The following is a 23,204-nucleotide window of genomic DNA, read 5'->3' as shown; positions in this document are numbered from 1 at the left end:
GAAGGGAGGCCCCTATGGCAGCCACCCAGCCCTGTCTCTAGTCCCTTGGCGGTCTCTGGTTGTGGTAGAGAGCTGTGTCTTCGTGGCAGCAGGAGGCCGCACCCTGGTTGGAGAGAGTGAGGGGCTTGACAGCAGAGGCCTTGCTCTGTTCTGGTGGGGTCACCTTCAGAGCAGCCCTGGGATCTTCCTTCCTTTGGCAGAAGCCAAGACCCTCCCTAGGTGACCTCTGGACTTGGAGTGCGAGCAGCTTCCTAATCAAACCCGCCATGGTGGTTTAAACACTGCCAGGAAGTGCCCAGCTGATTTGTCTCCAGAGATTAATGAAACCAAATCTCAGGATCTACGGACGTCACTGGACATGGTCCAGTTGGCCTCAGCACTAGTCCAGTGGCTGCTTACGGAGAGCCCCATCAGTTAAGTGAGCTCCGTGAGGGCGTTTGCTGAGTGTTCTCTCACCATGTGGAAGGCAGGGCCATGTTTTCTGCATAGGAAACCACCTTTTTTTACTCGGGACTAAAAATGAGGCAAGAAAATCCCTCTGGGACACACCCTAAATAAGACAGTCTCTCTGGCTCCCCAGGGCAGCTGATGTTCAATCAAGGCCAGGTCACTGGGCTACCCCAGTCACAGAGTCAAGGAGCTGATCTCCGGAAGCTCCACCTCCATCCCCACAGCTGCAGGACGGGATGGGAAAGGGCTATGTGGGACATTTTGAAATAATCCTTTCATAGCGGTGGTTTAAATCACACTTTCCCTGCTGCATCATCCCTGCATGGTTACCAGGACTTTCATCGTTGTCCCTCTTTGTTTTCCAGGCAGTGGGAAGAGGGGAGGGTGAAACCATCATCTTTGGATCCATTTGCCTCTCTTTGTGGCTGAAGATTCAGGTCTTTCTTCCCCCACTTAGCAAAGAGAGGGGCTCTGGGGACCCCCTGAAAATGTTGTGTTTGGAGGGACAGAATTAATTCCTTGTAGCTGGAAGCACTCAATGCCTCTCTGTAAAATCTCCATTCATTTGTGCCTTTGGTGAGACTATACTATCTGAGATCTTCGGGACACATTATCATTAAATTTACCATGGTATTTATATTCAGCTGGCTCACAAAATAAAGCACCCCTCATGTCCAGTCTGATTCCTAAAGCTCCTGAGTATAGAGCCCCCCAGAAATTCTTGGATTCTGTTTCTTTCCAGAAAGTCCTTCAGTATTTGGTACCTATTCATGAGTAGATTTTAAAACCACAGATTCTGCATGCCCTGCTTCAGCTGAGCCCCTCTTCAGAGCCTACACAATGGACATGTTCCTCATCAGAGCCAGATTGGGTCTGTGAGTGTGGAGGGGTTGTGAAGACCCATTCTCAGTAGGTAGAGAAAGCTGAACAGTGTAATGCAAGCAACGCTGGGATCAAGAAATAACTCAGCTGGAAGGGTATAGCTCAGTGGTAGAGAATTTGCTTAGCATGCACAAGTTCCTGGGTTCAATCCCCAGTACCTGCATTAGAAAATAAATAATTAAATAAACCTAATTACCCAGCTCCCCGAAACAAAAACAAAAACAAAAAAAAGAATTTAAAAAAATCAATAAGAGAGCTAAAACAAAACAAAACAAAAACCTGGGTCTTTAAAAAGAAAGAAAAAAGAAAACAGAGTTCAGCCAGGTATTAGCTGAGTTACCCTGGACTTGACTTAAAACTCTCTGAGCAGCAGCTTCTTATGTGTAAAGTGGAGACAATAATGCCTCCCTTGAAAGGTTTTGGGGAGGCTGAAGTAACGTAAGGTGTAGGGAGGTGCCCTGGAAAACATACAATCTTTTACACATGCCAAGTGTGACTCCTGGACTTCAGTGGGATCAAATAGTTCTTGAGAGAAGACAGTCTAAATCTGGAGCTTTGTCAAACAGATATTTCTTATTGATTTATTTTATTTTATTATACATATATTTTTATTGAAGTATAGTCAGTTTACAATGTGTCAATTTCTGGTGTATAGCGTTATGCATCAGTCATACATGAACATACATATATTCATTTTCATACTCTTCACCATAAGTTACTACAAGATATTGAATATAGTTCCTTGTGCTATACAATATGAACTTGTTGTTTATCTATTTTATATATATTAGTTAGTATCTGCAAATCTCAAACCCCCAATTTATCCCTTCCCACCCCTTTCCCCCCTGGTAACCGTAAGTTTGTTTTTTGTGTCTGTGAGTCTGTTTCTGTTTTGTAAATAAGTTTGTCTTTTTTTTTTAGATTCCACATGTAAGTGATATATGATATTTTTCTTTCTCTTTCTGTCTTACTTCACTTAAAATGACGATCTCCAGGTCCATCCATGTTGCTGCAAATGACATTATTTATTCTTTTTTTTTTTTACAGCTAAGTAGTATTCCATTGTATAAATATACCACATCTTATTTATCCAATCATCTGTTGATGGACATTTAGGTTGTTTCTGTGTCTTGGCTATTGTAAATAGTGCTTCTATGAACTTCGGAGTGCATATATCTTTTTGAATTAGAGTTCCTTCTGGATATATGCCCAAGAGTGGAATTGCTGGATCATATGGTAAATCTGTTTTTAGTTTTTTGAGGAACCTCCATACTGTTTTCCACAATAGCTGCACCAAACTACATTCTCACCAGCAATGTAGGAGTATTCCCTTTTCTCCACAGTCTCTCCAGCATTTATTGTTGGTGGATTTTTGAATGATGGCCATTCTGACTGGTGTGAAGTGATGACTTCTTATAGTTTTGATTTGCATTTCTCTGAGAATTAGTGATATTGAGCATTTTTTCATGTGCCTATTGGCCATTTGTATGTCTTCATTGGAGAATTGCTTGTTTAGGTTTTCTGCCCATTTTTGGATTGAGTTGTTTGTTTTTTTCCTTATTAAGTTGTATGAGCTGTTTATATATTCTGGATATTAAACCCTTGACAGTCTCATCTTTTGCAAATATATTCTCCCACTCTGTAGATTGTCTTTCATTTTGCTTATGGTTTCCTTTGCTGTGCAAAAGCTTCGAAGTTTAATTAGGTCCCATTTGTTTATTTTTGCTTTTATTTCTATTTCTTGGGTAGACTGCCCTAGGAGAACATTGCTGAGATTTATGTCAGAGAATGTTTTGCCTATGTTTTCTTCTAAGAGGCTTACAGTGTCCTGTTTTATGTTTAAGTCTTTAAGCCATTTTGAGTTTATTTTTGTGTATGATGTGAGGGAGTGTTATAACTTCATTGATTTACATGCTGCTGTCCAGTTTTCCCAACACCATTTGCTGAAGAGACTGTCTTTACTTCATTGTATGTTCTTGCCTCCTTTGTCAAAGATTAATTGACCAAAAGTTTGTGGATCTTATTGATTTTTGCCCTAATAGAATTTAATCTATACTCTATTGTCTTATGTCTAGTTTTTCCAAAGATAGGCAAATTAAAAAGCCCTGTGCTTTCAATCGTGTTGGTCAGGACTCTGCACTTGGCTGAGCCAGTGTAGAAACCTGTCAGAGACAGAGCCCTCCTCTCTGGAACAGGTGCGCGTCCTTGTAAGAGTGTCCCTGCCTAGTTGACCCCTGTCTTTCACCTCTGCCATGCCTCTGAGCTGCCTTCACTGGTGCGCTGAGGTCTGTTGAGCCTGGGGGCTGAGGTTACATCTGTGCCCAGAGTCTGCAGACCTTTCAGAAAGAAAGGCGGTTTGACATTTAGAGAACTGTTATAATTCCTACCGCTTCTTGTTACTATATACCAGGTGCTGAACTGAACACTTTACACTGCGTGTGCCTTACCCCATGGCATCTTCACAACAGCCCTGTAAGGTAGGAGCTTTCATCAACCTCATTTTATGGATAAGGAAACTGAGCTTAGAGAGTGTTAGGTCAGTTGTCCAAGGTCAGCAGTTGGCATAGTGCCAATCAGGAGTCCCCTGTGGGTCTGTCTGGCTCCAACGGTGGCTCTTAGCAGAAAACTCTCCGATGGGCTGGGCTGGGCTGGGACTGGATGCAGCAGCCAGAGCCTGAGATCACACAGCAAGATCAGACTCAGTCTTGGGGAGTGTTCTCCTCTTGCTGAAGGGAGGAGAGGCAGAGGGCTGAGAGTGCCTGTGAATTCCATCTTGTGGCACTGATGTACCAAACCCAGCATCCGTCCCAAAGTGAAAATGCCTCAGGCCTATTCAAGCAGGGGAGTGGCTATACAGAGTGCAGGTGTGCCATGGGAGATTTTGGCCTCAAAGTCTGTTCATTAAACCCACAACTGGCCACTTGAAACATTTCTTTTCCAAATATCTCCTTCCACATATTTTTGGCAGTTTAAAGGGGTAGGGTGAGCTACAGATCATTATAGCTCTTTGATCCTGATTTCTGACTGTTCATTCATAAGTTATTTCCTAAAAAAAGGGAAGGGAGATGAAAGGCAGGAAAGAAGTGGCAAGAAAGAGTTTATTCGAGAAAGGTAAGGAAAAGGAGAAAAAGAATGGGGGCAAATAATGTGATCTAGAGTTTAATAAAGTAGCATGAAACCAGGCCTTTCACATCTCTCCCCCCACCCAGTACCGTCCTATAAATCTTTACATCTGCATTCCACCAAATGTGTCAGAAATGCAACTGTGCTTGCAAATAATTGCTGCCATTGAATGATTCCACCCTGGTGTAGCCATCTGAGCTCAAAAATAACCCGTGTAACCTAAGAGTAAATCAGTGACCGGACACCCAGTGCCAAGCATAATCTCAAGCAACATTTAACTAGGTTCAATATTTATTTCCCTGCCTTGAGTCACTTTGAAATGATCTGGACTCAGTTCAGACAGGACAAGCCCTAATTTTATGGTGCTCTTGGAACCCTTCCAGCAGCACGAGGGCTCAGATGTCAGGGAGTTCCAGAAAAATGAGATCCCTCACAGAAGATTTCACAATTTAAGGCACCCTCCTTTCAGTATTTTGCAACATGTGGGCCTTTTGACTGAAGATAAAACTTTTTGAGTAGGGCTTTGAGCACCCTCTAGAAGTGTCTCACCCACGCCCCAGGTCTGACCTTATCCCTAGGGATGGGGTGGGTAGAATGAACCTGGTTCACAGCTTGCCTAAATAAAATCTCTGAATACCCAAAGGTGGAAAAAGAGTAGCCCCAATTTACCACTGTTTTCCAAACAAGTGACGTGTTCCACACAATTATGGAAGCCAGATTTGGGAAGCTTCAAGACACATTCAAACAGCAGATAACGTGGCTCCAAGTTTGATGGATACTGGGACATATCAAATAAATAGCTACCAGTTGTCAAGCTTTTGTATCTCAAATGCTCAATCAGTAGAAACCAACCAATTTTAGTGTACATCAGAGATAAATCTCAAGATGGCAGAATTGGCATATAGCTCCCTGTTAACGGGGTATTGAACCGACATTGAGTGACCTCACACTCAGCCAAAACATTTATTATAAAAGTCTGCCGTGGTTAAGAGAAGTGATTGATATTGGCTCATTCTGCTCTAAATGCAGCCTTTTATCTGTTTTACTTGGGAAAAGGGAAAAAGACCTCACTTATGAATTCAAACATTTTCCTTTTCTCTATTTCTCCTTAATCTATAGATGGTTAATCATAATTCAAAATAACAGCATGCATTCTGGGGTCCAAGGGACCTAGTTCATGTCCTGGGAGCATCATTTACCAGCTTTTGAGAAAAATGTTAAGTTTCTTTCAGGGACAGTTTCCTTATCTATAGAACTGGGAGGACTGGAATGAAATAATGTATTTAAAGCAATTAGTAAAGTGCCCAGACACATACTCGAGGGATTCTAGTCATATTGTTGTTATAATAATACCATCACTATTGTTAAGTTACATTGGCTCCTGACTTCAAAGTTCCATAGACTATTATGCTATCAGCAGAGATAATAATAACAAGTGATCCTTTATTGGATCAACCTTTATTTCCTGCATCCAACCTCGATTCCTCTAGATGGTTGACAATAATCTCCTTCTTCCCAAATCCTAAAATCAGTAATAGTTATAGAAATGTTTTGATGATACTTACTAGGTACCAAGCACTATGCTCACTGTTTAAAATATGTTTTTGCATTTAATTCTTTGCCTACCCTCTGAGGTACACGTGCTATTATTATCTCAGCTGTTCAAAATGAGGAAACTGAGGTTCAGGGAAATGAACAAAATTACTTGAGATCACACAGTTGGCAGACATCCAGTCACACTACATTACACTGGCCTCCCTGCCCCAAGTCACATCGATTATTGTTTGTTGTTGTATTATCCCCTGAGGAGAGCAGAAAACTTTAATAATTTGGGGAAAGTCACTTTATCTCTCTAGACCTCATGTATTTCCATCTGTCCAATGAAAAAGGTGGATAGAGTATATCAGAGATTTTCGGAATCCAGGATTCTAATACAATCAGCTATTGTCAAAGGAGGAAATCTTGCAAAATGTGTAAATAGGATTTGTGTGTGTGTGTGTGTGTGTGTGTTTGAAAAGGAGCTTGTGTACACATCTGGAGTCGTCACTTCCTCCAATGAGGCTGGCAGGAGGAACATCACTGCCCTTTCCGCAGTTGCTTAACTCTCTCTTCTTGAGCTATCCTTTCAGACTCTGCTGTGGAGGAAGCTGGTAACTCACCCACACATGCTTGTCTGCAGTTGTACATGGTTGGTCCAGTAGAAGCTAGGACAGTCCTTCATTTGGGTCAACCTTCACTTCCTGCTCCCAACCTTGATTCCTCCAAGATACTTAACAATAACTTCTTCTTCCCAAATCCTAAAATCAATCCTCCTGCCACTCTGGGACTAATGTGATTAAAAACCTACTTACATCTGGTCCTCATACCTCAGTGTGGATGTAAAGTGAAACCACTGATCCCTGTTGTTGGAGGGTTAGGGTGTTTAAGATAATTCTGCATCCTGGCCACAAGCGAAGCAGTTTCCGGATACAACCTGTTTGAGGGCTGGGCTTCCAGGGTGGAGAAGGTGGGCAAATGTAGGAAGAAGAGGCTTGAGGATGGAAGAGTCTGGAGGAGACAGAGGGGAGCCTGAGCCTCAGTTTCTGGCTGGATGTAAGCACTGGGCACTTCCTGGCGACCTGTGTCTAGTGCTGTGAGGCAGACACTGTGTCCTGGCTCTGAGCCTGTGGTTTTGCTCTTGAACACAGCTGTCTGCTGGTCTTGGTAGTGAGAAGGGCATGCAGAAATATGTATATGCTGGACTCGCTCTTCAAAAGTAACCAGGACTCCACATTCTGGCCTTCCATTCTTTAGGGTTTAGACTAAGGAAATAATGAGAGGAAAAAAATCATCTGCCTTCAGGTCCTAGGACTCGTCTTTTTAATAATGTGTTAATAACACAAGGACCTGTGAAGAGGAACATTTGATCACCCCACAAACTTCAATCAAACCATAGATTTAGGGGGAATATTAGAATTTGTTAAGTTATTGAAACTAAGGATACTAATCAGATATATGGCTAAATTAGAAAAAATATATTTTTTTCAAGTTTCCATTTTTGGTTACTTTTTTTTTTCCAATTCATAGTTGACTTACAGTGTTGTATTGGTTTCTGGTGTACAGCATAGTGATTCAGTCATATATATACATACTCTTTTTCATACTCTTTTTAATTATAAGTTATTACAAGGTATTGAATATAGTTCCCTACAGTATACAGTAGGACCTTGTTGTTTATGTATGTTACATATAGTAGTTTGTATCTGCTAATAAAAATATGGAACGTTTCATAAATTTGCATGTCATCCTTGCATAGGGACCATGCTAATTTTCTCTGTATTGTTTCAATTTTAGTATATGTGCTGCTGAAATAAGCATAGAAAAAAACTGTTTAATATGTGTTTGCTTTAGCTGACTTCCATGGGTAGGTGTAGACCAGGTCAGGGCCCAGGCAGATGCATGAGGAAGTTCCAGTTGGCCATTTCAATTTGAGGAATATAAACAAAAAATTCTCAATCTGTTGAAGTAATTTTAGGGATAGGGTAGGGGGCAGGAGTTATGCTGTGCTTTATGGAATTTTTTTCAACATGACATTAGAAACCAAGAAAACTCTTGAATATTTGCTATCAATTTATCTTTAAAATAAATAAGATTTTTAAAAAAATTAACTTGAAATTTTTTATTGATTTTTTTTTTCCGGAGCAGGTTGGTAATTAGGTTTTTATTTATTTATCTTTAATGGAGGTACTGTGGATTGAACCTAGGACCTCATGCATGCTAGGCATGCACTCTGCCACTGAGCTATACCCTCCCCTCAAGAATATATATTTTTAAAAAAAGAAACCAAGAAAACTCTTAATCTGGAAGTGATTGGTTCTGATGGTTTGTACCCACCCATTAAATTCAGAAATTTACTCATTTTTTGGCATTTTCCATGGGAGGATTGGAATTGGGTTGTTAAGCAAGATTTTCTGTCCTTTAAATATTATTTATGAAAAATATGACCCAGCTTTTTAGGGAAAATATACAAAGGAAATAAAAATGTCCTTTTTTTTTTCCCTTAAGGTCTCTCTAAACCTTGTAGTTCAAGTCTTGTCAGAGATTTTTACCAAACCTGTTTTTCAGGGATTTGAAATCTGCTCATAAAAATTAACTGCAGGCTTTTATGCAAGTTAAAAACAGAATTCATGTGGTTTAAAAAAAATCTTCTAAGTCTTTAAAAGAAGGCCTAATAAAAATATACCTTCCTAGATGGCTTTTCCTGTGGCTCTGTGGCCTGTGTGTTTAAGGAATCATTAGAGTTCAGCAGATCCTCTTACCCCTGCCCCCATCAGCACAGAGTATTTCCGGTTTTATTCAGAGCCCTCAATGGAAGATGCCAGCTGTTCTTTTTTTTTTTTTTTTTTTTCTCCCCCTACTGAAAATTGAATTAAGAGCTCAGGAAAGATATAAGATAACTTCACCGTGCAGACCTTGAATTCCTGTGTGGGTCCCAAGGGGGCTGAGGTCTCACTTGCCCTGTGCTCAGAAACAGCTCACATTGTCCTTTGAGCCACATTACAGAACATCAATCTCCTCCCAGGCTTTGAAGGCCAGACCTGCCCACAGTCCAACCCTGTCTCCTTTGGGCCCCACAACAAAGGAGGATGTGCTTTCAAGGTCATATGTCATCTCCCGATCCAGGGTCAGCCTGGGCCAGTGGGAAGCTGAGAAAATATCACGTGACTGTGGGAGGCTTCACTCATTCTCACGAAAAGGGGAAACCTCCATGACATTGTGCTGAGGACAGCCTCTTTGGACTCTGCTCAGTACGACCTCTTCTAGTGCTTTTGGCTTGTCTTATAGTGAGGTCACGATGCCCTACCTTCTGCAGGCTTGTGAGAGTGAACCATGATTAGCTCTTCGGTGGAGGGAGGAACTATATTATGGAAGATACAAAGATGCATTCATTCATTAAAACATAGAGTGAACGTGCACTCTGCACAAGGCACAATTTTTGGTGCTAAAGTTGTGAGCAGAAAAATATAAGCCTTGTCCTCGTGGAGCTGGAGGCCCCAGGTGAGGAGAAGCCCATCGTTACAGCACAGCGTGTGCAGGAAGTCGGTGCTGGGACCGGGGACTGGGGCTCAGGAGTGGCATCTGACTGGTGGGGCGGGGTTGATGGAAAGCTTCCTGGAGGATGTAACCCACGGGCAAGGTTTGAAGAACTGATACAAATGAGGGTCTTGGTGTAACAATTACAATTAATAATTCATTTCTAAGATAGAGATTTTGATGACTATGATTTAGTCCTGTAGGGTATAACCTTTCAGGATATAGCCTAGGATCCTTCCTTCCTAGCTGCTGCTTTGAAGAAGAAACCATTTTGCTCCCTAACACCCAGTGTAGTCTCCAAAGGACTTTATCACATTTACTATCAAAGCCCCAAAGATTAGATTACAACTGGACCAAGCTCAGATTCCCATCCCTGCTTTCTGTTATTTCTATATGTAGGGCTAGACCGGTCACTGCTGCTTGGTCACAGTGTCTGTCTGATGAAGGATCTTACCAGAGGTGCCTCTCAGGAAGGGGGCTTTATTCATTACCTGTCCCCGCGTAGCATTTTAACGACAGTCCCCATGGAGGAAGAGTTAACTAGTATACGGTATCAGGAGGGTTCTCCCAAAGCCAAGACGGATACCTAAATGATGTTGCCTTCTAAGTGGAACAAAGTTTCCATTTTCTGAAAGAGAGAAATCTGACCACTTCTCCCGCCTCTGACCAAGTAAGCAGCAGGTGATGCAGGCTGATGCCGTTCCTCGAGGGGGCAGCCCAAGTCCCCTCCAGCTCTGTAACTTTATTCCTGGTTTTAACAGGCTTGGGTATCTTGTGTCCCAGCCCGCGATGTTAGATGCAACAAGCAAAGAAAGGGGAAGGGATGAAGGAGTTGGCTTCTAGAGGTGGCCAGGAGAGAATGCAGTCAGTCATAGGAAAGGAGGAAGAGGACCCTTGAGAAGCAGACGTGAGAATTGAAAATGTAAAGAAGCCCTGGCCTAGTGGGCTGGGGGTAAAGATTCTGTGAGAACCGTGAGTTTTTCCATTCTTCACTGAGTCTTGGATTCTGCTTTCCTAGTATTTTGTCCAATTAAAAAATGCATCACGTATTTTCCTAATTTTTAATTGACATTAAAATATCAGTCATTTGTGAGAAGAAAGGATTTTCTCAAGCCAATTCATGTCACTACAAAGGTATTGGTCTCCTTGATGAGAACTGAGGTAGAGCTTACTCTTTTAAGTGCTCTTTTCTTAAAGGAAAGTAACATGGCTTAATAGATAAGCAGCAGATTGTTTATTCAGAAACTGTTTCTGTACTGTTTCTGGCTTTGTTTTCTCCAACTCTGAAAATAATTCTTTCCTCCCATGCCTTTTTTTTTTTTTTTTAAATGGGCTGATTGCCCTGATAGAAACTTCTGAGTAACAAATTTTGTAACAAATGTGTGTATGCAGAGAGGTTTTTAGAAACATGGTGTATATTTACATGAGACTTGAGAAAGGAAGCTCAGGCAATCAGATGCTCTCAGATGGCATCTCGAAGGTGGTTGGAGAATGAAATTGTGTTCTTCATCGTGCAGGTGGGGAGACTGAGACACAGCAAGGTGAAGTCATCTGGTTGAGGTTTCATGAAGGGCAATGACAGTACTGATATGAACCCCCTTGGATCCTGAGGTTTTCCATTAGACAGTGACACTAATATTAAATTTGTGTGCCATTCAAATGAGTTGACCCTTCCTTTAATTTTTATGCATCTTTGAAATTTTATCTATTACATGTTGGAACTCTTCTCTTGACACTGCATTTGAAATTATTTCATGGTTCAAACTTTGAAGGTTTATAATGCAATGGCCTCCTAATAGCAGGTCAATCAGAAAGGCTTCCATTTGGCACTGGTTCCCAATGCTCTGACTAAGCCATTTAGCAAGGGAGCCCAGTGGGCCACAGAAGTTCTGTCCTGGAGCCGATCGATTGGCTGAAGGGGTCTTGGCTCCTCAGGGAAACCTCAGGAATAATGATTGCCACAGTCATTCTACTTTTGTGGCAGAGGTGGTACATCTCCTGGGAATTTCTCTGACACTGCATCTGTACCAGGCTTCACATGGCCTCACCTGTTACACAGGGGTCACTTGAACTGTACTGAACCAGAGCAAGATGATGTATTGACTCTGATGGGCTCTTTCCACACATCACCACCCCTCTGCCTTTCTCTCTGCACCCACCACAGTCAAGCAGGATCGTTCTTATAAAGCCTTTGAGAACTTTGAAGAAACATGCATATCCATTCATGCTACATCCGTTCACAAATATTAGGCACCTACTAAGTGCCCAGCCTCGTACTAGACAAATATAACACATGATCCCCATTCTCCAGGGGAGTCGACATCCTTGTGCAAATGAGGCACAAGAACATAGAATAAACTATATAAACTATAAAATGAAAAGGAAACAATGCAAGTCTATTGTGAGTAGCCCAAAGAACGGAGTATGGAATATGGGGAAGAACGTGGGCTTTCCTGATGACCGATCTGGGTTGAAATCCCATCCCTGCCACTTACTGGCCCTGTAACCACAGCTTCCTCTAATGAAAGATAGGTTGGGATAGCTGTGAAGATTAGATAAGATCACCTATATGAACTGCTTAACATGGGTCCTCGCACACAGTGAGACTCAACACATACATACATAAAAATTACTATTATTATGCAGAATGCAAGAACTATAAGAATTCAGGGAAGCAGGAGCTCCCTGTGGGCTGAGAGGAAAAGGCCTACAAACTGGGAAGCAGTGAGTCCTTGAGGAATGAGTTCAAATGAGATGAGGATGGTGTTAGAAGGGCACCCCTGGCAGTCCCGGAGAGATGGGAGAACGAGGGTCTGAAGGCAGCAGTGAAAGTTGGAGGGCTTCCTGGGAGAATTCAGGGGCGGGGCCTATGGGGGAAGCCTGGAGACTAGGTGTAACCAGATACTGGTGAGTGGCAAAGCCTCCACCTCCTCTCCCAGGTGGCCCTCATTGGCTTTGGTCTGCTTTTCCCGCAGCCGCAGCCCCGCAGGAGGAGAGCTGTGCTGTGGGCTTTTGCACTGTTCCTGTAACAGTCACTTCTGCCACGTTTTAGCGGGTGAGACAATCCAGTGTCTGATAATCAAGAATCCTTTTGTGGTGGTTGCTGTGGGGGGAATGAGGAGATACCAGTTATATTGACTGAGAAGAAAGACTAGTAGGTTAAAAGAAGGTCATAGAAATAAAGTAGCATCTGTCAGTTTTCTTATGGGATCTCCCTCTCTCCTTCCAGAGGCCCTTGTAGAGTCCTGCTTATTTATGATGCTGGCAGACTTACACAATCTTAATGCTAGAAAATCATCCACCCCCTCCCGACCCTCACTCCCAAAGGACTCGATGAACACCCTTTAGACTTCTTTGTCAGTGTATTTTCAGTTTGGCCTCCACAAGTTGTCTTTCTCTGCTATTTCGTGCTAATTACACCCAGTGGTAAGTTCCCCCCACCCCCAGGAAATCTGAAGGCATTAGCTGTCTCCATTACCATTCACAGACCTGCTTAGCTGAATGGGCAGAAGCCTACTACAGCCAAATTGCTATTTTTGAAAGAATGATTATGTGTCCCTTGGGAATTTTTGAAGTGTGTTTCTTGATAGCCTCGCGGAGAGGAGAAACGATAGTATGTTTCCCATCCAAATTGGTACGGAAAGCTCATTGCAAATGAGTTTCTGAAGTTGGGGGTCAATAATTGCTGGTACCTGGGCCAGAGAGCTAGTGCTTTTCTTAAAATAGGGTAATGCAAATAGCGCAGGTCCTAATGTCTGCCCGCAGCAGCCTCTCCCTCTTTTATTTTCAAAAGGAATTAATTAGTGTAGTCTTTGGAGTTGTCATTGTGACTCCTTAGGTCACAGAGAAACAGCCCGCAAAATCCGTGGGTCGCAAACTTATTATGTGGTAGCTGCAAACTGGAGAGACCAAGCTACTTGGTGCAAGGATGTTATTTGATCTCCTCTTTCCCCCTGATCCACGTTTTGCAGACAGAGTGTAGGATGTCATGTACCTACTGGTCTCTCGGGATGAGGTGGAGCTGTCCAGAAAGAATGTGTAGGGCATTGTTTTAATTTTAAATTGGTTTTCAAGTTGATATTATTAAATTTATTTCTTCTGTTTTTAAAATAATTGTTTCCTTTGCTGCCTTGGCTGCAGGCACAGTGACAAGGAATGAACATTTTCTAATGAATAAGATGTTAAATAGCAACAGTGATTCAGCTTATTGTTTTAAGTACATAAACTGTGTTCTTGAGTTTTTCCTATAGGGAGAGAGGATAATGAAAATGAATGGCTTCCAAGTCTAATGCCTGTTTAAGAGATGTGGGGATTCTGTATCTTTATTAAAAAGATGAGTGCCTTAACCTCATATGCTTCTTAGTGACTCAACCCCACCCAACCCCAGATGACTCAGCAGATCCATCATGTGACTAGGAAAGAGGCAGCTGTTTTAAATGCATTAATATCTGTTGTGCTATGGGTGTGAGGGACAGGGTTTGGGGACTCTACTTGTAGCAAAAGTGATGGGAAAACTTCCAGGAAGAGGCTTCAAGCACTCTATATAGCACTATACCCTGTGCTATAGTCCTAATTCACGGGTGCATCCCAAGAAGTAAAAGAAGGCGATCCTCTCTCATATGTGATGTGCAGGTCACGTCAAACCTGTCTCACAGGCAGCATCTGCCATGGCAGACAGGCATCGTGTCTGCCAAAAGATTTATGGTGAAAGAAATCCTAAGGAGAGGCCACTAGAGGGGAGGAAAAAAACCAAAATAAAACAAAATACCTCAGTTTAGAATTCAGCTATCTCTTGCATAAAACAAGCCCAGACTTTTGATTTTAATTTTCCCTTTTTAAAATCACCATCTCTTTTAATTGCTGGTCCCCGAGAAAACCAACAATGGCTGGTACCTTATGCCTCTTTAGGTGAATATTAAAGATGACACCTGGGTTTAGCCCTATATTCAGAGCTGGTTATTCCATTTTCTTGGCATTATATGTCACAAAACTCTTGAAACAGTTTTTCTCAGGAACAGACCCTGGTCAGTTTCTCCAAATTGTTAGGTCCTGGTGCCGATTAACTACAGTCTCTTTGGAAATTTTATTTCTCTCTTCCTCTGTTTTTGTTTTATATTGTTTTGTTTTGTTGCATTTCCCACCCCTACCCTCCCATCTTGATCATTTTTCTCTTTTTTAATTTTCTGTTGCCATGTTGCAGCAAGCCTCAAGTTATTTCTCCCATTATTTCTCTGGCTTCAATCTGTAGATTTCTTGCCCATCAGAACATATCAACATCTAAAGACTAAAACTCAGGTCCCACTGCCACAGGCTGATGTGTATATAGCAAGAAGCACAAAGACAGCATCCTGCAGTAATTAGGAAAGGTGGCCGCGCGTCCCCAATTACAAAAAGAAAATGGATCCCCTGCTACAAGTGCAGTGACCTAATGAAAGCCCATCGTGAGTATCAATTGCTGCATCTCTTTTGGAAAACAATTGGGCAATATCTGTCACATTGGAAAAATGTGCATACATTTGACTCAGCAATTCCATCTTTAGGAATTTTCTTATTGATATAGATCTGCAATTCACAAAGGTATACGCAGGTATTTCACTGAGCATTGTTTGAATAAGAATGAAAATTAAACCAACTTAAATATCTTACAAAATGGGACTAAATAAGTAAAATATAAAACAGCTTTACAATATTATAAGATAGTTAGAATAGATCTATTTAAGCTCATATGGAAAGAATGGATTATGTGATTTAAAAAGGATCAGAACTGTTCACATAAAGTTATTTTATTTATATTAAGAAGAGTGGCGTAGTATCACACTGTATCCCAAGGTATAAAGTAAACATACGAGTCCATACTGATAGAAGTAAATAAATAAGGAAGGAAGGAAATACTTTTCTCTTCAGAAGAATTCCAAATACTATATGTAGATATCAACCCCTCAGGGAGTGGAGCTTAATTCTCTTTGCCTTGAGTGTGGGCCGGACTTAGTGACCTGCTTCCTAAGGATGGAGTATGGAAAGGGAAAAATACTGACTTGACAGAGGAGAAAACTGGTGGACAGTAGCTTAGCCACGTGGTCAACATTCATATCACGAGCGATAAGCTGTGTTGATAGTGTGAACCCCTGATGTAATGTGATGAGGAGGGCGCTTCAGCTCTGTGCTGTTCTTCTCCCAAACCCATAACACCAATGTGATCATCAGAAAAACACCAGACAAATCCAGATTGAGAGACATTCTGTAAAATATCTGACCAATACTCCTCAAAACTGTCTAGGTAATATCAAAAAAGAAAAAAAAGGAAAGACCAAGAAAATACAGGAGAGAAGATTAGGGAGGGACGACGACTTAATGCAGTGTAGATCCTGAGTGGACTCTAGGAACAGTAAAAGGACCTTAGAAAAATGAGTGAAATTTGAATGAAGTCTGTAGTTCAGTTAATAGTAAGCAATCAATGTTTATTTCTTAGTTGGGATAAATGTACCATGATTATGTAAAATCTTAACAGTTAGGGGTACCTAGATGAAGGGCATACAGGAATTCTCTGTAACTTTTCTATAAATCTAAAATGATGTTTCTAAAGTTTATCTTTAAAAGGCAAGAGAGAGTTTTGATAACACACACATGCAGAGAAATTTCTGGAAGGCTACCCAAGAAACTGTTAATATAGTTTACTCCTGAGAAGTAGGATCAGTGGGAGGGCACAGGAAATGAAGTGTGAGAAAGACAGAGAAAGAGACAGAAAGAGACCAAGAAGGGAAAAAGTGGGGATTTTATATTTTGACTTTTACCACCCTTCACTATTTGATTCTTTTTCCCCACGTTGGACTTTTATAAGGCCACCATGGTTATCAAACCAGTCTCATCCCTCAACACATTCTTAGCTCATCTTTCCAAAACAAAAGAGGAGAAATTTCATTCAACCATTGTGCTTCAAACAGCTCTGGGCTTGTAACTCTGCACAGTGATATTAGCGTAATTCAGTATTTATGCCTCCCATATAATGAATCTTATATGCTGCATCTGACATTTTAAGGTTTTAGTGTCTCCTTAGATTGTAATTTACCATAACATTAGTTCTAAGGGAACAATCCTTCAAATCAACTATTCCCCTTGCTGGAGATTTATTCAAGCCCCGAACAATTTAGGTTCTATCCCTAGTAATTTTTTAGGTTGACTTTTGCATTTTGATTGCCATACCCAACTCACTGTCCTAGTAACAGAAAGGCTGTTAGGCCACACTGGCATCACCTTGAGGACATGACTTGTTTCAGCAGAGGAGAACTCAGTGAGCACTCCTTTCAATTAACTGTGTGGGCAGAGGGCAAGATGATTGTCAATTAGAGGATGTTAAGCTTCCAGCTATCTAGAAAACAGTAAAATAGATCATGAAAATGAAATTATATCACTTGATATAATTTATCACTTGATATAAATTATATCACTTGATATAATTTAGTTCGAAAATAGAAGTCAATCCAAGACCACCTTTCTTACCTCCTCTCACGATTCAACTAAAATTGTAGTGTGTAAGTAAAGAGTTGGTGCTGGGGTCAAGAATTTTTGATAATGTGTATAAGAAAATGGATGCACAGACCTTGCCTGATGATTAGACTTGGGGAGAAGAGGAGGAGCACGTTTGCTCAAAGAGGAGTTAGAAGGAAGGAAATAAGACTAGTGATGGCCCACTTCCTCGTGGAATAATTAAATGTTAATGGAGGTAGAGTGAGTGTAGAAAATTATCTTGGTGTCTGGCTAAAATCAGTGAATTGTGTACTCTTTTCTGAATGATAAAGTTCAAAAAGCTGACAGAGACTTTTCTCAAATGTGGACTTTTGTGGGAATTTGTCAAGTTTTCTTCATAAATCTAATTTTCATTTTTCTTTTATTTTGATTTTATGGTTTGGACAGATTCTCCTTCGTTTCTTGGCTTCTTTATATTTAAACTACATCTCTAATCACTAGATCTCAGTTTTTTTTCATTCTGACCATCTCTATTTAGTCTGAAAACAGTGAAATTATTGATATGGTTGGATTAAGTTCTACCAATTTATTATTTTTTGTTTTGTTGTTGTTTCTCTTTTCTTTGTTTTCTTCTTTTGTAGTATTTGAATTGCCTTAAAAATGTTTGTAATTATCTATTGTATTTTCAGATTATACCTCTTTATATTGTTTTCGGTGGTTATTCTAGAGATTATAATACACATACAGGCATACCATGGAGATATGGTAGGTTTGGTTCCAGGCTGCTGCAATAAAGCAAATATTACAATAAAGAAACTCATGTGAATTTTGGTTTCTCAGGGCATATAAAATTTACGTTTATACTAACTGTAACAACATTATGTCTAAGAAAACAACATACATACTTTAATTAAAGATAAGATTGCTAAAAAAATGCTAACCATCATCTGAGCCTTCATCAAGTTGTAATCTTTTTGTAAGAATAACATGAAAGATCACTGATCAAAGATCACAGTAACAGATATAATGATAATGAAAAAGTTTGAAATTTTGAGAGAATTACCAAAATGTGACACAGAGACATGAAGGGAGCAAATGCTGTTGGAAAAATGGCGCCAATGAACTTGATCTATGCAGGGTTGTCACAAGTCTTCAATTTTTAAAAAGCACAATGTCTGTGAAGCACAATAAACTGAAGGACAATAAAACAAGTTATGTCTGTACTTAAATTTTCAGTCTATAACTTAGAGTAAATATTCTACCAATTCATGTAAAATGTAGAACCCTCACAACTGTGTGGGTCCGTTTACTGCCTTCCTATCTTCCTATCCTTTGTGCTATAATTATTACTTGTGTCACCAATTTACATTATGACACATGAGATGATGTTATATGTTTTCTGTAAATGCTTGTGAATTTCAAAGAAATAAAGAGAAAAGGTTCTTTTATATTTACTTAGATATTTAAGCAGATATAAACTATGTTTGATTTTTTTTATTCCTTTTTGTAAAGTTGAAGATTTTCCTTTAGCTTTTCTTATAGTACAGATCAGCTGACAATAAATTCTCTCAGTTTTATTTTATATGAAAAATATCTTTGTCTTTATTTTTAAAAAATACTTTCACTAGACACTGAATTTTGGATTAATGAGGGTTTTTTGTTTGTTTCTTTGTTTATACTCTCTTCTGGCTTCTGTAATTTTCAATGAAAAGTCAGTTTGAATCATGATTCCCCTGTGTGTAAAGTGTTTTTATCTGACTCCTTTCAAAGTTGTCTCTTTATCTCTGGTTTGGCTTTCAGCTATGGGACTATAATGAAATTGGGCATAGTTTTCCTGTTTGGGGTTCACTGAGCTTCTTAGATCTGTAAAGTTAAGTCATACCAATTCGGAAGAGTTTCAGCCATTATAGCCTTAAATATTTTTAATGCCTATTCTCTTTCTCTTTTCCTGATTAAATTCCACTTATAGATGTTATGTGTAATTGTATATGTCAGACCTTTTATTATTATTCTTTAGGTCTGTAAGTTCATGAGGCTCTGTCTCATTTTCCCCAATCTTTTTGTTACCTTTCTTTTAGTTTGGATCATTTCTATTTATCTGTCTTCAAGCTTACTGACTGTTTCTTCTGAATTTTCTGTCCTACTATTAAGCACATTCAGTGAATTTTTAAATTTACTTATGGTATTTTTAAGTTGTAGTATTTCTATTTAGTTCTCTACTCCTTTTCTCTAGTCTTTTTTTTCAGTAGTTTTTACTTCTCAGTGGAGATTTCCTGCCTTTTCATTCATTGTGATAATATTTTCATTTATTTAGTTAAGGATAGTTTCTTTATATGGTTAGAATTTTTGAATTATACCCTGGACATTGTGAATGATTGGTTGTAGATATTCTGAATTTTATTATTTCTTCTGAAGATTGTTGATGTTTTACTTTAGCATGCAATTAATTTGGTGACTCAAACTGCATACTCTCTGTCTCTTGTATAGTAGCTCAAATCTTAGGTTTTTATTTTGTCTTTGCTGATGTGCTTGGAGTCTATCATATGCATGTATATATAATTCAAGGGTCATCCAGATACTTGGGATGAGTGTATGTACAAAATTTGGGGCTCTCCCTCTCTAGATCACTCCTTGTTGGAACTTTCTGTTTACTTTTAAGTAGCTGTTGTTGCCATAAATTTTGTTCTTTGGTGCTTTTTTCCAAAGATACTTGATTTTTCTATCAAAGATTTACTCACCCTGAGTGACACTGACTTCAGCCTGCCTTCAGGCAGAAGGCATACACATTGTTAACTCATCTGTACCAATCCCTTCTAGGAAATCTCAGCTTCTGTCACAAATTTGACTGCTTGAGTTTACTCCCTAGCACCTTTGGATATTTGATTTTTGTTTGTATTTTTTGTCCATGTTTATAGTCATCTGTCAGTGTCTAGGGTCTGGTAGGAGCTCTCTTGGTTGGAAGTGGACAAATAATTTTAAATAAAACCAATTGCTTGTCCTCTAAAGTGGAAAAACTGTGATCTACCCATTTGCCATGGAATTTCAAAATTTGATTCTAAGAGTTTATTTGGAAAAGAATACAAACCTGGTTAAGCTCTACCATGTAAAAATCACCACAGAACTATGTAAACAGGCTAAACATAAATACAAAATATAATAAATACTTAAGATATAATTCTGCTTCAAACTCATTAGAAGTATTTGGGAGGCTTAGTATGGGTTCTGAGATGTAACATTTAAGAATAGGTGAAGGAAGATTTGTCAGTGAGAATGCTTGGATGTCTTTGGTGTCTGCCTGTGGCCAGTGGTGCCTCTGTCTCTGCCAGAGTAAGCCTACATCCCAGTCAGCATTCATGTTACTACAGAGACCTGATACACTAGCTGTCACAAAATCAATGGTGACACAATATTGGGCAGTGGGTAAAGTCTAGGGGACCAGAAGTTAGTACCTTCAGTACCTTCAGAAAATAGATACTAGCCCACTGATGCTCTCTAAGACATAAAGCAGTTTTTTTCCAGGAAGTCTAACCCCCTAAAGCTCATCTCAGATGAAGTTCTGTAATATTGACTGTAGAGAGGAAGTAATATTAATGTACATGGATCCAATGATGGCGATGGGGAAAAGTTACCTTTGGAGATACATCAGATGCCCAAAGTAGTATTTATGGAAAGAATACAAGAACAGCTGGTTTAAACTTCTACATGAAGAGAAAGTATGAAAGGAACAGTTATTATATACAATTGAGGAGTTCTATGTGGTATATGTATTAGTTCTGCATGCATGACTTCTGAATCAGAAGTAGAAGGAGGAACCCTCTGAGAGAAAGGAAGGCTGAGTTTCTTGACCTTTTCTGAAACATACAAGCTTCAGGGCCCATTTTCTGTCTCTGACCTGTTTTATTGCTGATTGTTCCATGACGTTCTGGAAGGACAGGAATCTGAGAGGCTGAAAGGGAGGGAAAACTGCACAGGTACTAGGGTCAGTTTCAAATCCTGGCCCATAGCTCAAAAACAATTCATTAATCTTTGACAAGTATAAAACCTAGTTGCTGGTGATAATGTGAAACTAAATTATTGCAGCTGAATGACTTCATAGCCAATGAACTTGGAGAAGGAAAATTAGATCTGGGTGCATTCAGGAGCAGGACCAAACTGGTTTACTGGTTTAAGCATCTCTGCTGGTGGTGTACTTGCTATGGATGAGGACATGGCAGTCTGTGAAAAGGTCTTTGAAAGGCTCCAGGAGAGCTCTGTTCTGCTCCTAGAGAAGTCCCCAGCCAGGCAAACTTGGAGGGTCTAGATTTTTACTGGGAAACAGGGACTTGCCATGACTCAAAGAAGCTTTTGCAATTGCTCACTGTGGAGTCTCGCCTTGAAATGTCTTCATATTTTTGTTCAGCTTAATGTTTTAGTTGGCCTGGGGTCACTTTGGCTAGAGGATTTCAGCCTTTTCTTTCAGTTTTTTTCTGGAGAACAAAGCCACTCTTTCAGTCCCTTAACAGAGGTCTCAGCAGCCCCTGGCTGTATTGGGTTGTATGAGGCCCTTGACCTCTCCTTTAGGGGAGATGACCACGATGGCCAAGGATTTACTTACTACCCTTGCAAGGATCTTTATATGAACAAGTGAGTGATTTGCTGCTTGTTTAAAAGGCGTGAGTAGAAATCCCCCTTAGGGTGCATCCTCTAAATGATCTGCCTCTCATTTAAAAAAAAATAATTTCTGGTCCCCTAGACTTTACCCACTGCTCAGTACTGTGTCACCATCGATTCTCCAACAACTGACATATCAGGTCTCTGTAGTAAAATGAATGCTGACTGGGATGTAGTGTTACTCTGGCAGAGACAGAGACATAACTGGCCACAGCCAGACACCAAAGACATCCAGGCATTCTCATTTAAAGGCAATCTTACTCTTTCTTTTCTTCTTTTTTCCCTTCCAGTTTTATTGAGATATAATTGACACACAACACTATATAAGTTTAAGATGTACAGCATAATGATTTGACTTACATACAACATAAAATGTTTATCACAGTAATTTCGTGACCATTTGTCATCTCACAGAGTCACAAATTTAAAGAAATAGAAAAAATTTTCTCCCTTGTAATGAGAACTCTTAGGGTTTACTTTCTTAACAACTTTCATATGTAATATACAGTGTTAATTTATGATTGACCTGCAGCACTGTGTTAGTTCCTGGTATGCAATATAGTGATTTGATGTTTATATACATTTCAAAATGATCATCATGTTAAGTCTGGTTACGATATATCACCATGCAGAGATATTATATAGTTATTGACTATATTCCCCATACTGTACATTTCATATGAATGACTCATTTATTTTGCAACTGAAATTTTGTATCTCTTAATTTCCCTCAACTATTTCTTTCCTCTCCTCACCCTTCCCCTCTGGCAACAATCTGTCCTCTGCATCTATAACTCTGTTTCTGATTGGTTATATTTGTTCATTTTTTTTTTTTAGATTTCAGATATAAGTGAAATCACACATTATTTATCTTTCTATGACTTATTTCACTTAGCATAATACCATGCATGTTGTCACAAATGACAAGATTTCACTCTTTTTTATGGCTGGGTAATATTCCATTACACATTTTCTCTCTCTCTCTCTCTCTCTCTCTCTCCCTCCCTCCCTCCCTCCCTCTCTCTCTCTCTCTCTCTCTCTCTCTCATTATCGATTCATCTCTTGATGGGACTTGAGTTGCATCCGTATCTTGGCTATTATAAATAATGCTGCCATGAACATTGAGGTGCATATATCTTGTTGAATTAGTATTTTTGTTTTCTTTGGATAAATGCCCAGGAGTGGAATTGCTGGATCATATGCTAGTTCGGTTTTTAATTTTTTTAGGACTTGGTATACCATACTGGCTGCACCAATTTACATTCCTACCAGCAATGCACGAGGGTTCCCTCTTCACGTCCTTGCCAATACTTGTTATTTGTTGTCTTTTTGACAACAGCCATTCTGACAGGTGTGAGGTGATATCTCGTTGTGTCTTTGATTTGCATTTCTCTGATGATTAGTGATGTTGAGTATCTTTCCATGTGCTTGTTGGCCATCTGTATGTCTTCTCTGGAAAAATGTCTATTCTGATCCTCTATCCATTTTTAAATCAGTTTTTTTGTTGAGTTGTATTAGTTTTTTGTATATTTTTCATATTAACCTCTTATTGGATATGTCAT

General features: G+C 39.8%; 1 long non-coding RNA gene and 1 other non-coding gene across 2 annotated transcripts in view; one reads left to right on the top strand and one right to left on the bottom strand.

Moving 5' to 3' along the window:
* Nucleotides 1-23,204, top strand: part of LOC141576314 (uncharacterized) — a 361,571-nt gene that overhangs the window by 37,473 nt on the left and 300,894 nt on the right. The window lies entirely within an intron of this gene.
* On the bottom strand, nucleotides 7,706-7,812 carry LOC123615138 (U6 spliceosomal RNA). The gene has a single exon (XR_006722702.2). It is a non-coding gene; the product is annotated as a U6 spliceosomal RNA (small nuclear RNA).

Source organism: Camelus bactrianus, chromosome 3, assembly GCF_048773025.1.
Source record: "Camelus bactrianus isolate YW-2024 breed Bactrian camel chromosome 3, ASM4877302v1, whole genome shotgun sequence".
Classification (NCBI taxonomy): Eukaryota; Metazoa; Chordata; class Mammalia; order Artiodactyla; family Camelidae; genus Camelus; species Camelus bactrianus.
This window is presented reverse-complemented; position numbering and strand designations above follow the sequence as displayed.